The sequence below is a fragment of the Triturus cristatus genome, chromosome 3_2, assembly GCF_964204655.1.
Source record: "Triturus cristatus chromosome 3_2, aTriCri1.1, whole genome shotgun sequence".
NCBI classification, from domain to species: Eukaryota; Metazoa; Chordata; class Amphibia; order Caudata; family Salamandridae; genus Triturus; species Triturus cristatus.
Genome location: NC_140584.1, coordinates 590,292,833 through 590,305,889, shown reverse-complemented (window position 1 = coordinate 590,305,889; position 13,057 = coordinate 590,292,833). Strand labels below are relative to the sequence as shown.

General features: G+C 47.9%; 1 protein-coding gene across 11 annotated transcripts in view; it reads right to left on the bottom strand.

Moving 5' to 3' along the window:
- LOC146857785 (myotubularin-related protein 9-like) overlaps window positions 1-13,057 on the bottom strand; it is a 452,543-nt gene that overhangs the window by 214,500 nt on the left and 224,986 nt on the right. For 5 of the 11 annotated variants that reach the window (XM_085648400.1, XM_085648404.1, XM_085648414.1 and 2 more), the window contains exon 1: window positions 12,292-12,424. The exons of 3 other annotated variants lie outside the window; for them this stretch is intronic. The gene's annotated coding sequence lies outside the window, so the exon portion shown is untranslated. Of the gene's footprint in view, window positions 1-12,291; window positions 12,425-13,057 lie in introns of those variants that run through there. 3 more of the 11 variants (XM_085648402.1, XM_085648405.1, XM_085648412.1) reach the window with 3 other exon arrangements.

Sequence of the window (13,057 nt, the reverse complement as noted above, 5' to 3'; positions counted from 1 at the left end):
AGTCCTATGCAAAAACTATGGTGTATATTATTCCAATGTGCTGAGCCTATGAGGGAAATAGGAACTACACTACACCATGATGACAATCACACTTTCGTGAGGCCAGTTGTGGAATTCTTTGCAAATCTCAACGTTCTCACATGCGTATATGGGTATTTTTGGAAACAAATATAGGTAACATACATTTTCGCATGCGCCAATCTCTCTCAATTACAGAAACCCATTCCCCTGCATCGCAAAATGTTTTCGGTGAGTCTGTTCTCTGTTTCCACCCTCCTTAAAGACATACTCCTGCCCGGACAATATTACATTTTGGACCATGTCACAGGAGGGAACGGATTGCGAGAACACCCACAAACACACAAGCTTGGCGGGGAAAACTTCCAGTCTCTGAGCATTCCACGCTGGCACAGAGAGCAGGAGACAGGGAGGGACTGGCGATGTACACGCGTTCACATCTCCTGTTTGTACGCGTGCACATCTCCTGTCCCCCTTAGGTCAAGAAACCGACGACAATAGATCTTGCAAGGCGAGCAGTGCATGCGCTGCGTCGCTAGGCGAGACCTAAAAACATATGTGGCTAAATAAACGAAGGATTCGAATTTCCAAACATACAGAAAGATCACATAGATTTTGGAATAATTCCCCCACCCACACAACGCTCAGTGAGTCGAACAACAAACCAGTTTCGTTATGATATATTCTGGAAATTGCTCCTCTATTTTCAGAGCAATACCCAGGAGGGGCGCAACTAGACTCTGGGGAGGGGGACTAACACATGGATTAGTGGAGACAGAGACATCATAAGAGTCAAATCAAAATTACTTGTGGGGGGCTTCCTTCGCTTTTCCGATGTAGTGCGTAAAACACTGAGACATTCTTTGAGACTACTTGTGGCAAATAGTGATTTTTAAAGCACACAGGGTCAGTAACATTATTCTTGGCATGAATTGATTTTGGGGCTCTCAAGGAATTTTGGCAGTGAATGACAATCTATCTTAATACACATTAGGCCAGTAAACCTGGAGCAATGTGAAACACCAGATTCTATTTCACATCACAATCTCGGGTAAATCACTCTTGGCCAGTTTTGTCAACCTAACTAGTCTTAAAAGAAATCTTTTACAAGATGTTTCACCATCAATTTAGCATCAATCCCATTATGCCTAACATCCTAAGCATAAATACCCTACACATTAGGGATCAAAAATATCCTACCCAACCCTCAGGGGCATAAATATATTACGCATAAATCACATTAGGCATCAGGTTAGGTATAAAACATCATGTAATCACTAATAAGAATGATGGGGCTAAATTAGTACAATTGCATAACATTTTGGAGTATTCATAGTGTGAGAAAAAGACTGGACTTCAGACAAACTAGTCTCTGCTTTGGTTTGGCAGGCAGGAAATTAGGCACAATCGCTAGGCCCTGCAAACCGATTCCCAACCTCATTTGAGTTAACATAGTGGCTCATCTGCGCAGGAAGCAATTACTCCAGAGACAGAAAATACCTTCACCAATTATTATCCATTTAAGGCACTGCCCCTCCTGCTAACATAGCCTTTTGCCCTATAAACTATTGCAGAAGACAAGACAACCACGCTGGCCTCTGTCCTCAAAGAAGTCATCTCTCCTTCCGCATTCCCCCCTGCTGTCTCCTCAGCTAAATGTAACTATTATAGAGAGGATCATGGGAGGTCTGCCTTGAGGCCCTGTGTAGATGTTGGGCAGCTCCTGCTTCCAAGGGGTTCTTCTTGGTCTGCTCTAGTATCTCCTGCTCTCAAAATACTTGGTCGGATGTTCCTCTTTCAAATCCCTTTTTATTACCAACAGGGGAATCAAAACAAAGCTTCACTGATAAACACAGACTAGAACTCCGGTGTCAAAACTGGCATCCCAGCCCTCATTCATTTCCTTCAGGACGCTAGACACTGAAGGAACTTCCTTCTCTGTCCACAAAAAAGCATTTTAAAACTCAATCCCTGCAATGATAAGAAACATCCAAAACCACCTCAGATTCAGGGATGCAGTAACAACCTGGCTTTTACGTAAAAGTTGACAGCCCTACTGCAAAGCAGTCCCAAATCCTAACAATTCCACAAAGTTGAATCAGTCACCTATGTTCCGGTGGTAGGTATTTGCATCTCTTACTCCTCTTAGCTCCATTCCAAGCTTAAGTGTATCTAACAATATTGCATGCATACATCTTTTCCCAAAAACACATTGAAAATTATGCTCATTAGGACTGCACAATTTTGTACTGTGAACTACGTAATTCTACTTAGGCCCTGATTACAAATGCCTTGAAGGAGACCGTGACATCCATTGCACATGTTAAGTTAGATACTAAGAGGGAGTCTCAAGTTATCTGGTGTGATAAATAGCATCAATTTTGAGTTTTGTCTGAAAATGGGACATAAGATACAGATTTTAGTGCTTGCTGCACCAACATCTGCATGCTGTGTTGTTTACAAGGCACTTATCCCCCAGCAAAGTTTTTCCCAGGTACATTTTGGCAAGGGAAACCTGTTGAAATTTACCTGGGAATAATGTTGTGGTTGTGGGGCTTGCAATGTGGATATGTGCTGTACCAGGAGCTACCATACATCTTGAAATTAACTAGGCCAAACATAATCGGTGGCTTTAACCACTTAAGTTCATATACAAATCAAAGTTTTAAGCATGGTACAAAGGTGGGCACTACAAACTACAACACTAAAAAAATATATCTCAAATGTTTTTGAAGAGCATCATTGATGGTGCTTTTAAAGCTGTACCTATTTCTGAATGACTAACCATTACTCCACAACCCACAACATAATTAAGATATCTGGAAGTGCTGTGATTTTTTTTTTTTTTTAAAGCAACATAACTGATGCACTTCTGTACTTTTGAGACTTTTATTTATAGGGTTTCTAGTATACAACACCAATATGCTTGTCAGCGCATACTGAATTCAGGGCCGGGGCATTGAGGGGTAAATACATGGCTCTCCCAACCCGTAATCAGAAGGCCCATATTGGCCCAGAGGGCACCAAAAGGACATCACTTAGAACTGTGGTTAAAGAAGATAAAAGCAGTTCCCAACTTCCGGGGATGCCATCGAACATTCCTACAGAAGGGTAAATAAAGCTGCGGTTAAAACATAGAACAGTAGTTTCCAACTTCCGGGGAGGCCATCGAACTTTCCTACGGAAAGGTGAATTAAGCCATGTACAAGCCCACCAAGCAGGAGGGCTTGGTTCAACTCTAATTCAAAATCAAATAGAATAAGAAGGGTTTGGTAAATTAGGCATGGCCTCATTAGTGCAAACACCACATGGTGCCACTGATAGGGACAGTGCACACCTGTCAGAGGAAGATAGGGAATTGTCCAGCTAGGAGGACTAGTAAATGCAGGTTGCAGGAGCTTAATGAGCGTGCCATGGTGGGGGGGGCCCCGGATATGATCCATATCCTGGGCATTGGCGGAGTTACAGGGCGATCAGGAGACTGATTGGTACATAGGGGTACCCTTTTCAGGTACACAATAGGGGTGCCTTATGCCAAACCCCAGGAGTCTTTACGACAGGACCCTGGATGAAAACGTTGGCACCCCGCTAGTCCTTCGGGCGGTTGTAAGCCTGAGCAACGGGAGCTTGCCTTGTAACGCTCCGCCCCTAAAAAAGCGTGAGTAAAGTTATCTGCTGGTGGTCCACGGCAATTAAGGGAATAATCCCCACATAAATGGTAGCACCGATTGGGTTGGCCATGGTGCAGTTTGGCTCATCAGGCGGGCAGGGCAGGGCAGCTTAGGTTAGTCACCGATGCCTGCCCTTGAATCGCCCGTAAGAAAACCCACCACATTGGCATACTTCTTGTATAAAATAAGCCTGCAGCAAACTGTTTTCCAACAAAATTTGTGTGGACTGATTATTTTGTGCAACGCAACCAATTACTGCTAAGCGGGGGGTTGCCGATATCGGCACTATGTCTTTTACCATGTGTTATGGAGTGTATGTATGTGGTGTGTAGTGGAATTATGTGGTTGAATTGTAATTGTTAGTTGTGGAGCAGCGTGAAGCATAAGGAAGGAGAGTGAGGAGGTAAATAGAGCAGCATGAGGCACATGGAATGAAAGTGAGGGGAAGAGCAGCGTGAGGCACAAGGAAGGAGAGTGAGTAGAAGAGCAGCATGAGGCACAAGGAAGGAGAGTGAGGAGAAGAGCAGTGTGAGCCACAAGGAAGAAGAGTAAGGAAAAGAGCAGCGTGATGCATAAGGAAGGAGAGTGAGGAGGCGGAGATCAGCATGAGGCGCAAAGAAGGAGAGTGAGGAAAAGAGCAGCATGAGGCACAAGGAAGGAGTGAGGAGAAGAGCAGTGTGAGGACAAGGAAGGAGTGAGGAGAAGAGCAGCATGAGGCACAAGGAAGGAGAGTGAGGAGAAGAGCAGCGTGAGGCACAAGGAAGGAGAGTGAGGAGGAGAGCAACATGAGGCACAAGGAAGGAGAGTGAGGAGAAGAGCATTGTGAGGCACAAGGAAGGAGAGTGGGAGGAGAAGAGCAGCGTGAGGCACAAGAAAGGTGAGTGAGTAGAAGAGCAGGGTGAGGCACAAGGAAGGAGAGTGAGGAGGAGAGCAGCATGAAGCACAAGGAAGGAATGTGAGGAGGAGAGCAGTGTGAAGCACAAAGAAGGAGAGTGAAAAGGAGAAGAGCAGCGGAAGCACAAAGAAGGAAAGTGAGGACAAGAGCAGTGTGAGGGACAAGGAAGGAGAGTGAAGAGGAGAGCAGTGTGAGGCATAAGGACGGAGAGTGAGGAGGAGAAGAGCCACGTGAGGCACAGGGACTGAGAGTGAGGAGAAAAGCAGTGTGAGGCACAAGGCAGGACGGTGAAGAGAAGAGCAGTGTGAGGCACAAAGAAGGAGAGTGAGGAGAAGAGCAGCGTAAAGCAGAAGGACGGAGAGTGAGGAGAAGAGCAAATGCCACATTCTTAGATAACCATCCCCTATGTAAATAATTATCTTTGGCACTATTTGTGCATGAATGTATGCTATGCAGCTATCCTTAAAATCTGGCATGATCCCCGGTACAGCTGCACCCGTGGCACTAATGATAGCCACTGCACCTATCCAGCCTCCTTGCACCAACTTTGGACACCTGCCCCTTGTATTTCTAATGTTGACATTGGCACTGTGCAGACTCAGTTAAGAAACCTAGCAATGCCGAAAAGAAAGCTGCTGGCACATGACCCACACTCATCTCACTGGTGATAAGAAATCTGATGCAATTTGCAGTCGCTACTGTGAAGCCCTACTATGTGCAGGTACGTACCACTGCAAGAAACTGTTACAAGGTGACTTCCAACAAGCAGATAAACTGAACAAGCACTTATGCTACAAACACGATAACACACTACTCCCACATCATAAGAGTTTGATGGAACGTGCACAGGATGAAACATTTTGCTGTTTTAACAAATTAATAGGTGTTTAAAAACAACAATAGCTGAACACTGGCAAAAGTGTGTTTGGGCTGTACTACCAAGTTACCTCATGACATGTATACAACCTGCGCTAATCCAGGTTAGAGGAACCAGTGCTCTGCATTCTGGGAGCTGTAGTATCACTCTTCCCCCATGAGCTCACAAGTTTCCGAATACTGAGCGAGAGTAGCTAAAACAAGCATTGAAAATGCAATAGGTCTCGCCTTTGATTAAGTTAAAGCTATTTGCTTTGCTAATGGTATTGTATAGCAAAGCAAATGGCTTTAACTTAATGAAAGGTGAGACCTATTGCATTTTTAATGCTTGTTCATTCATGAAAGACAGATTTATGTACGGGCTCCGCGCTAACGTCTCCAAGGAGTTCAACAGGCACGTCCATAAAGCTGCCCTCAGGGCACACTATGACCCCCACACAGCGAGGGTCTTGAATGTTGCCAGACTAAGAAAGTTGCACGTGGTTGGCCGGCTCGCCATCCTTATGCAGACAACCAAAACTACGCAGCAGTGATAGCTGGCTGCACAGCGGTGGGGGAGGGGAAGAGTTGCTTGGCAACAGTGATGTAACTGGCGAAGCCACTGTAAAAGCACTGGCTTCCAACCACGTGGAAGCACGCTCCGTATTCTCCAGCAGGGAAGCCTAGCGTGTACTTCCAGTTACAGTAACATACGCAAATATTTATCACGGGGGGTCGCGATACATCGTCAGAGTCGGAGGAAGCGCAGCAAGGAGCTCCTGGTTAATGAACAAACAGGTGAAGTGTGCTCGGGCTGAGGCGGTTTCAGGAATTAGTCTAGGGCAGGGGGCATGGTGCAAGAGAAGCAACACGAGTACACAGCAGGAATTGGTTGCTAATTCAACTGGCCTCATTCAAGGGAGCTGCTCAATGTGCTCCACATGTGAGGCAGTACCACACAGTGACACACTAAGGACACCAAAAGAGCCACGGCCGCTGCAACACAAGGCTGCTCGCTGCAGCTAGTGTGTGCGCATGAGGAAGCACACGTTTGTGCAGTGTTTTACAAACTGAGGGAGGGATATCAAGAGAGTGGCAGCAGACAGCCAGCCAAACTATAAAAGCTTGCTGTCGAAAGACAATGCACAGCTGTAGCCATAATTTCAACACCAACACCCTGTGTGTGATGAAGAGTCTTCACTTTTGATCGAGAGTTCTTAAAGGCACGTACAGCGGCAATAACATGCGTACAAAGTAAAGTTAAACACACGGCCGCCATAATTAAAAAATAAACAAATTTTAAAAAAACAAATAAACATCGCGCTTCACAATTACTGCGCGTGTGAGGACGCCATGATACCGCCGACTTAAAAAAAGCTGTCGCCACGTCACACCATTGGACGCCATTATACCACCGACTTAAAAAAAGCTGTCGCCACGCCATTGTGCGAATGAAAAAAAGAAAGTGCTCTCCAGCAATTACAAAGCACTGTGTCACGCCGCAAGTAAAAGAGCCAATCTCGGTGGGCGGGGCCAAAAGCGGACAGGGTGGCAACCCTCAGTCTAATGATTGCCTCCGGTGCAATCATTACACTGTGTTTTGCATCATCCATGATGTAAAACGACGCACACAAATCAAAATTGCAGGCGTAGCAGCGACAGGACTTCTGGAATCATATCGATTCCAAGAAACCCTCGCATGGCGAGTGCAGCGCATGCGCACTGCTAACGCCAGGTGAGACCTAAAAACACTGAACTGGTAGCAAGTGACATAATCAGAGGTGCAAAGGGTGTATTTGTAAATGAATACCTACAGGTAATTTTAGTGGATGATATTTGTGTTAGCCTTCAGCGATTACACTAACCTCTCGTAGAGGCAGGCAACATCACCAGCGCCAGGATGAGGAGTGTGAAATACAAGTGTACGTTCCAAATGTGAACCTCCCAGGGGTCAATTACTAGCTGGGATCCCGTGGATTATGATTAGAGCATGTTTCTTTATAACACACACCAGACCAACAGCCAGAGAAGCACGCACTCTGGAAGATTACATCAGCAGGGGCCATAAGTGCTAGGGTTTAAATGGCAATAGGAAGATAAGCTGCAGAAGATGTTGTGTTGGTACTCACTGAAAGACGTTGTAGTCATGCGGACCCCGCCGGGTTTCCCAAGGCTTAGGCGGAGCCTCTGCAAGGCCATAGCTCTAGTTACTGTTCCCAGCACGACTGATCTGGGAGGACTGGTAGCTAGACAAAGAAGACGGACTACCCAACGTTCCTTGCTTGCTGTTACTGCACGTGAGCATGGTGTTGACCTGGAGCGCCTTGCCCCTCCTCCTAGGAGTGAAACTTTGCAAGTACAACAAGAAACATAAAAGCGGGCGCCGTGCTCAAACATGAAACGCGGCACCAGTGTATATAAAAGTTATGCGTGTAATGTACTGCATGGGGCATCTGATGACACGAGGTAGCAATTCTTGAGGGAAGTGCGATGAAGCTTGGTGCGATGAGCCGGTGCCACGCTGAGAGAGAAATACTCGCCCGAAATGTTTTTTTAAAGATTCCAAACAGCGCGGCGGCCGGTAGATGAGTGCCGCGCTGAAAAAGAAATGCTCGCCCTAAATGTTTAAAAAAGTTACTGACAGCTCAGTGGCCGTGAGATGGGTGCCACACTAAGAGAGAAATGCTCGCCTGGAATGTGAAACAAGAAGCGGCCGTGATTACTCAAGCAGCATCCCGCGAGTGGTGTGTGCGGCCGCCACTGCTGGAGTGCGGGGTGCCGGGCAGCTTGAGAAAACAAGCATTTACAATGCAATGGTCTCAGCATTGGTAAAGTTAGAGCTATTGGCATTGCTCATGACATTATTTTTGTTTATGTTTTTGTTTTTAAAACATTTAAAGAAACGGCATTGTCATGAGCAATGCCAATAGCTCTAACTTTAACAATGCCGAGACCGTTGCATTGTAAATGCTTGTTGGCTGTCTGTTCATGAGCTCCCCCAAGACAAGGGATGGCAAAGACATTGGCACGGGTATTAAAAGACAAGCCGTAGTTATTACCAAGACTGCCCCTTATTGACAAACAGGTACCTAATAATACAGAAAAACACAGTATTGACAAAAAATCAGGTGTTCCATCAATTGCCTTTAAAATAAACCTTTGGTGTTGGGGTGTCCAAAATTGGTGCAGGAGGGTTGGATCAATGCCAGATTATCAGAATAACCACTGACTTTGTCAAGGATTTACATTTTGGGTTCATTGCATGTAAATACACTTTATGTCGAGAGAGCCAGGAAAATATGGAGAGGTCTGTCGTTACACCTGTGGTGGAGAAAGAAACATACAGAAAGGTGGAGGGAAAGGGATCCAGGTAGGAGACAGAAAAGGAAAAATAAAAGTAGTGGAGGTTAACGGAGAAACTAACTTCGACACCTCGTCAGGGGTAGTAAGCCCGGCCTAGATAAATACAATTACAACGCTCTCTGAATAAGAAGGGGAAGGGGGAAGGGAAAGGATCATCAGAAGGAAGATGGATCATGGGGAGGCGATAGAGTGAATATAAGGGGGTGTGTAAGGACAAATGAAGTGGAGGTGAAGGGTAGGAAGATGGGTAGAACGGAAAAGATGGGGACGGTGGGGAATAAGGAAGGGAGAGTGCGAATATGAGAAGAAGCATAGAGACCTGGAGTATAGACAATGGAGGGATGAAGTAAGGACTGGGGCGCAGGGAGGGACAGACCGTGAAAATTAAAAGCGAGAAAGGCCGGAGAGAGGAGGGAAAGTAAGATGGCGAAAATATCGACAAAATATCGACGGGAAGTTAGCGGAGAATGACGTGTAGGAACAAACGGAAGGGATGGGAGCAGAGAAAGAAACGAGGAAGGAACCGGATGAGAATGCGGAAGGGGAAGAATAACCGAAGGGAAAGAAAATGAGGATAATGGGGGTGGAAAGAGTGGAGGTGGAAAGAACAAAACGTGATGATGAAGTAGAAAGGCGAGGAATAAGAATAGAGTGATTGAGGCAACTGTAATTGGTAAGGACACAGGGAACAAGCGGCCGCGAAAGTGAAAGTGATCGCGATCAAACAACAAAGCGGCCATGCGGCCGGAAAGTGAAAGCAAATGGTGAACAGGCTGCCAAATGGTGCGCGTGCCCGGCGCACATGCACTGTATTTGGAGGCCTGAAAGCACTCGTTTGCACTTCCAGATCTCCCATTTACAAAAGCTCTCGCGAGAGCAGCGCTAAAGCGCTGTCTCAGACGAGACCTAAAAAATGATTATTTAAAATCTCAGTGGGGGGGGGTGAACGCCACGCTAAAGCGCTGCTTTACAGAGGTAGCGCTGTGTTGTGCTGAATATAAAAGAAACGGACGCCATTTCTATGCGCTCGCACAGCTTTTCGTGCCTGCTTCTACAAGACATTAATTAAGAAAATAGTCCTACCTAACTGCTAATGAAAGCTACAGAGTAAGACACATGTAAGAGGGGCTGTCCTTATGGGAGGTAACAACAGGAGAGAGGGAAGTACTAAGGAGGGACTACTAAGCCTATTGACAAATCAAAAGCAATCATTGACAAAGGACAGGAAGAAGAGCCAATTGTAAAGATGGGCGGAACATGGGCAGAGTTTAATGTCCATATCCTGAATTCAGCATGTCTTGAAGAAACAGCGCAAGCGCTGCTTAGGGGAGACCTACAACACATAAATATAAGTACACTGCTCGCGTACAAAGTGACCTCCCTAGTCAGAAGCTGTGATTTGCAGGGCACACGCGACTGTTAGGGGTGCAACCTCATGAAGATGAACTTTTAAGATACTGAAAGGAATCTCTTAAGTCGGCAGTTCAGGTGCCCTCCCTCAAATTCTGCAGCATTGCACGTGTTCATCACTCATAAAAGAGTGTACATCGTGGACAATAGAAGCGCGAGCTTCCCTCATACACAGCGAGGGGCACAGTGCCCAGAGCGGAAGTGCAAGTTTTCTTCATACCCAGTGAGCGCAGAGTGCCCAGAGCGGAAGTGCAAGGTTCGTTCAGACACAGTGTCCACAGTGGGAGTGCAAGCTTCCCTCATAAGCAGTGAGTCAGAGCGGTAGTGAAAGCTTGCCTCAGACACAGTGAGGCACAATGCCCACAGCAGAAGTTCAAGCTTACCTCATAAGCTGTGAGCCAGAGTGGAAGTGCAAGGTTCCCTCAGACATTGTGAGGCACAGTGTCCACAGTGGGAGTGCAATGAGCCAGAGCGTTAGTGCAAGCTTGCCTCAGACACAGTGAGACACAGTGCCCAGAGCGGAAGTGCAAGCTTACCTCGTACGCAGTGAGCGGAGAGTGCCCAGAGCGGTAGTGCAAGGTTCCCTGAGGCACAGTGACAACAGCGGACGTGCAAGCTTCCCTCATACATAGTGGGCGCACAGCGCCCAGAGCTAAAATTCGAGCCCCCCTACATTAGAGACGACAATGCAAGCTTCCCTCCCTACAAAAGTGGCGGCAGTGTAAGCTTCTTTCTCTACACACGAGTGACGGAAAGGTAAGCTTCTCTCTCTCTACACGAGTGACGGCAGTGGAAGCTTCCCTCCCTACACTAGTGACGGCAGTGCAAGCTTCCCTCCCTACACTAGTGACGAAAGTGTAAGCGTCTTTCCCTACACGTCCAGTGATGGAAAGGTAAGCTTCTCTCTCCCTACACGAGTGACGGCAGTGCAAGCGTCCCTCCTTACACTAGTGACGGCAGTGCAAGCTTCTCTCCCTACGCTAGTGACAGCAGGGCAAGCCTCCCTTCTCGACTCTGAGCATTTATTGTGCAGTTTGCCAGTGGTGCAAGGTTCCTATACGCACGCACTGGCTGCAACAACGCAAACTTCCCTCATGACCAATATAAGGTGCAACAAATGGCAGCAGCAGGGCCAATTTTCCTCACAAAGTGCAGGTGTGGGAGCCCACACACCAGGTGCAGTCCAGGCAGCCGCAGTGCCAGTGCAAGCTTCATGCATGCACAAGCACAGAGAGAGAGAGAGACAGAGAGAGAGACAGAGAACCGGCACAACAATGCAATGTCACAGGCAACAGAGGTGCAAACGTTTCGGTCACACATAGAAAAGGAATAATACAGCCAGCAGCAGTGCAAGCTTCCCTTATACACCCAGAACCAGTAAACTCCAGGAATGAACAGAGCAAGCTTCCCTCAGGGGTGCAAGGTAGGTACACATGCAGAAAAGGAAACCGCTACGATACGAGCTGGGTGGAATGCTTGGAAAATTTCCATCCACTGCCCATTGTTCAAAGACACATTCCAGGTCAGTAGCAACGTCAGAATCTTTCTAAAAGCCCAGGTAGATAACCTGCAGTGCAAGCTTCCCTCGCAAATAGCGGGCGGTTAGTAGTTCAAGCTTCTTCCACAAATACAGAGCTGGTATGTCGCAAGCAGCGGCACTTACAGGTTCTAACACTACTGTACAGCCTGTAGAAATAAGGGAGGCTAGCTCCCCCTGCCGACAGGAGAAGACCCGTGCAGCAGGAGGACACGCGTTCCTCAGACACAGACAGAAACTGCACGCGTCTCGCACACATGTAAACAGGCACAACAGAGGCGGCAATAATGCAATATTTCCTCCCATACAGCACCGGCAGAACCACACGCTTCCCACAGACACACAGCAGTTGATATAGTAAGGCAGCACAGCAGGTACGGGACGGGACAGGCAACCGCACTGCAAGTTTCCCTCACACGAAGTGCACAGCACAGGCGGCAGACGTTCACGTTTCTCACACAGACAGCGGCGCCGTATGCTCCTGTCTCTCACACACAGGGCAGCAGGACAGCTACAGTATAAAATAAGCTTCCTTTACACACAATCTCTAAACTTCTCTCACGAACAGCCGCGGCGCTCGCCTCTCCTGCTCTGCTCACTTATGGAAGGGTCGTCCTTCAGAACAGCCTCGATCTCTGCGCTGGAAGGATGCGGTTGGGCTCTGGCCACATCTGGATCTCAGCAGCCAATCAGCTGTGGGCATGGGGTGTGCGCAGATAGCAGGATGCCGGCAGCAGAGCCGAGATGGGGAAACAGAGTTGAGCGGAAGAAGGGCGGGGGTGGTCAGTGTGCACTTCCTATTTGGTGTTTGCAGATCTGAGAGGCCCAGGACGGGGGCTCCCTGTAATCTGAGAGGCCCGATGCAGGGGCTCCCTGTAATCTGAGAGGCCCGATGCAGGGGCTCCCTGTATTCTGAGAGGCCCGGTGCAGGGGCTCCCTGTCAATCTGAGGGGCCCGGTGCCGGGGCTCCCTGTCAATCTGAGGGGCCCGGTGCAGGGGCTCCCTGTTAATCTGTGAGGCCCGGTGCAGGGGCTCCCTGTAATATGAGAGGCCCGATGAAGGGGCTCCCTGTAATCTGAGAGGCCCGGTGCAGGGGCTCCCTGTCAATCTGAGGGGCCCGGTGCAGGGGCTCCCTGTCAATCTGAGGGGCCCGGTGCAGGGGCTCCCTGTAATCTGAGAGGCCCGGTGCAGGGGCTCCATGTAATCTGAGAGGCCCAGGACAGGGGCTCCCTGTAATCTGAGAGGCCCAGTGCAGGGGCTCCCTGTTAATCTGAGAGGCCCAGTGCAGGTTTTCGATGCAGATCTCAG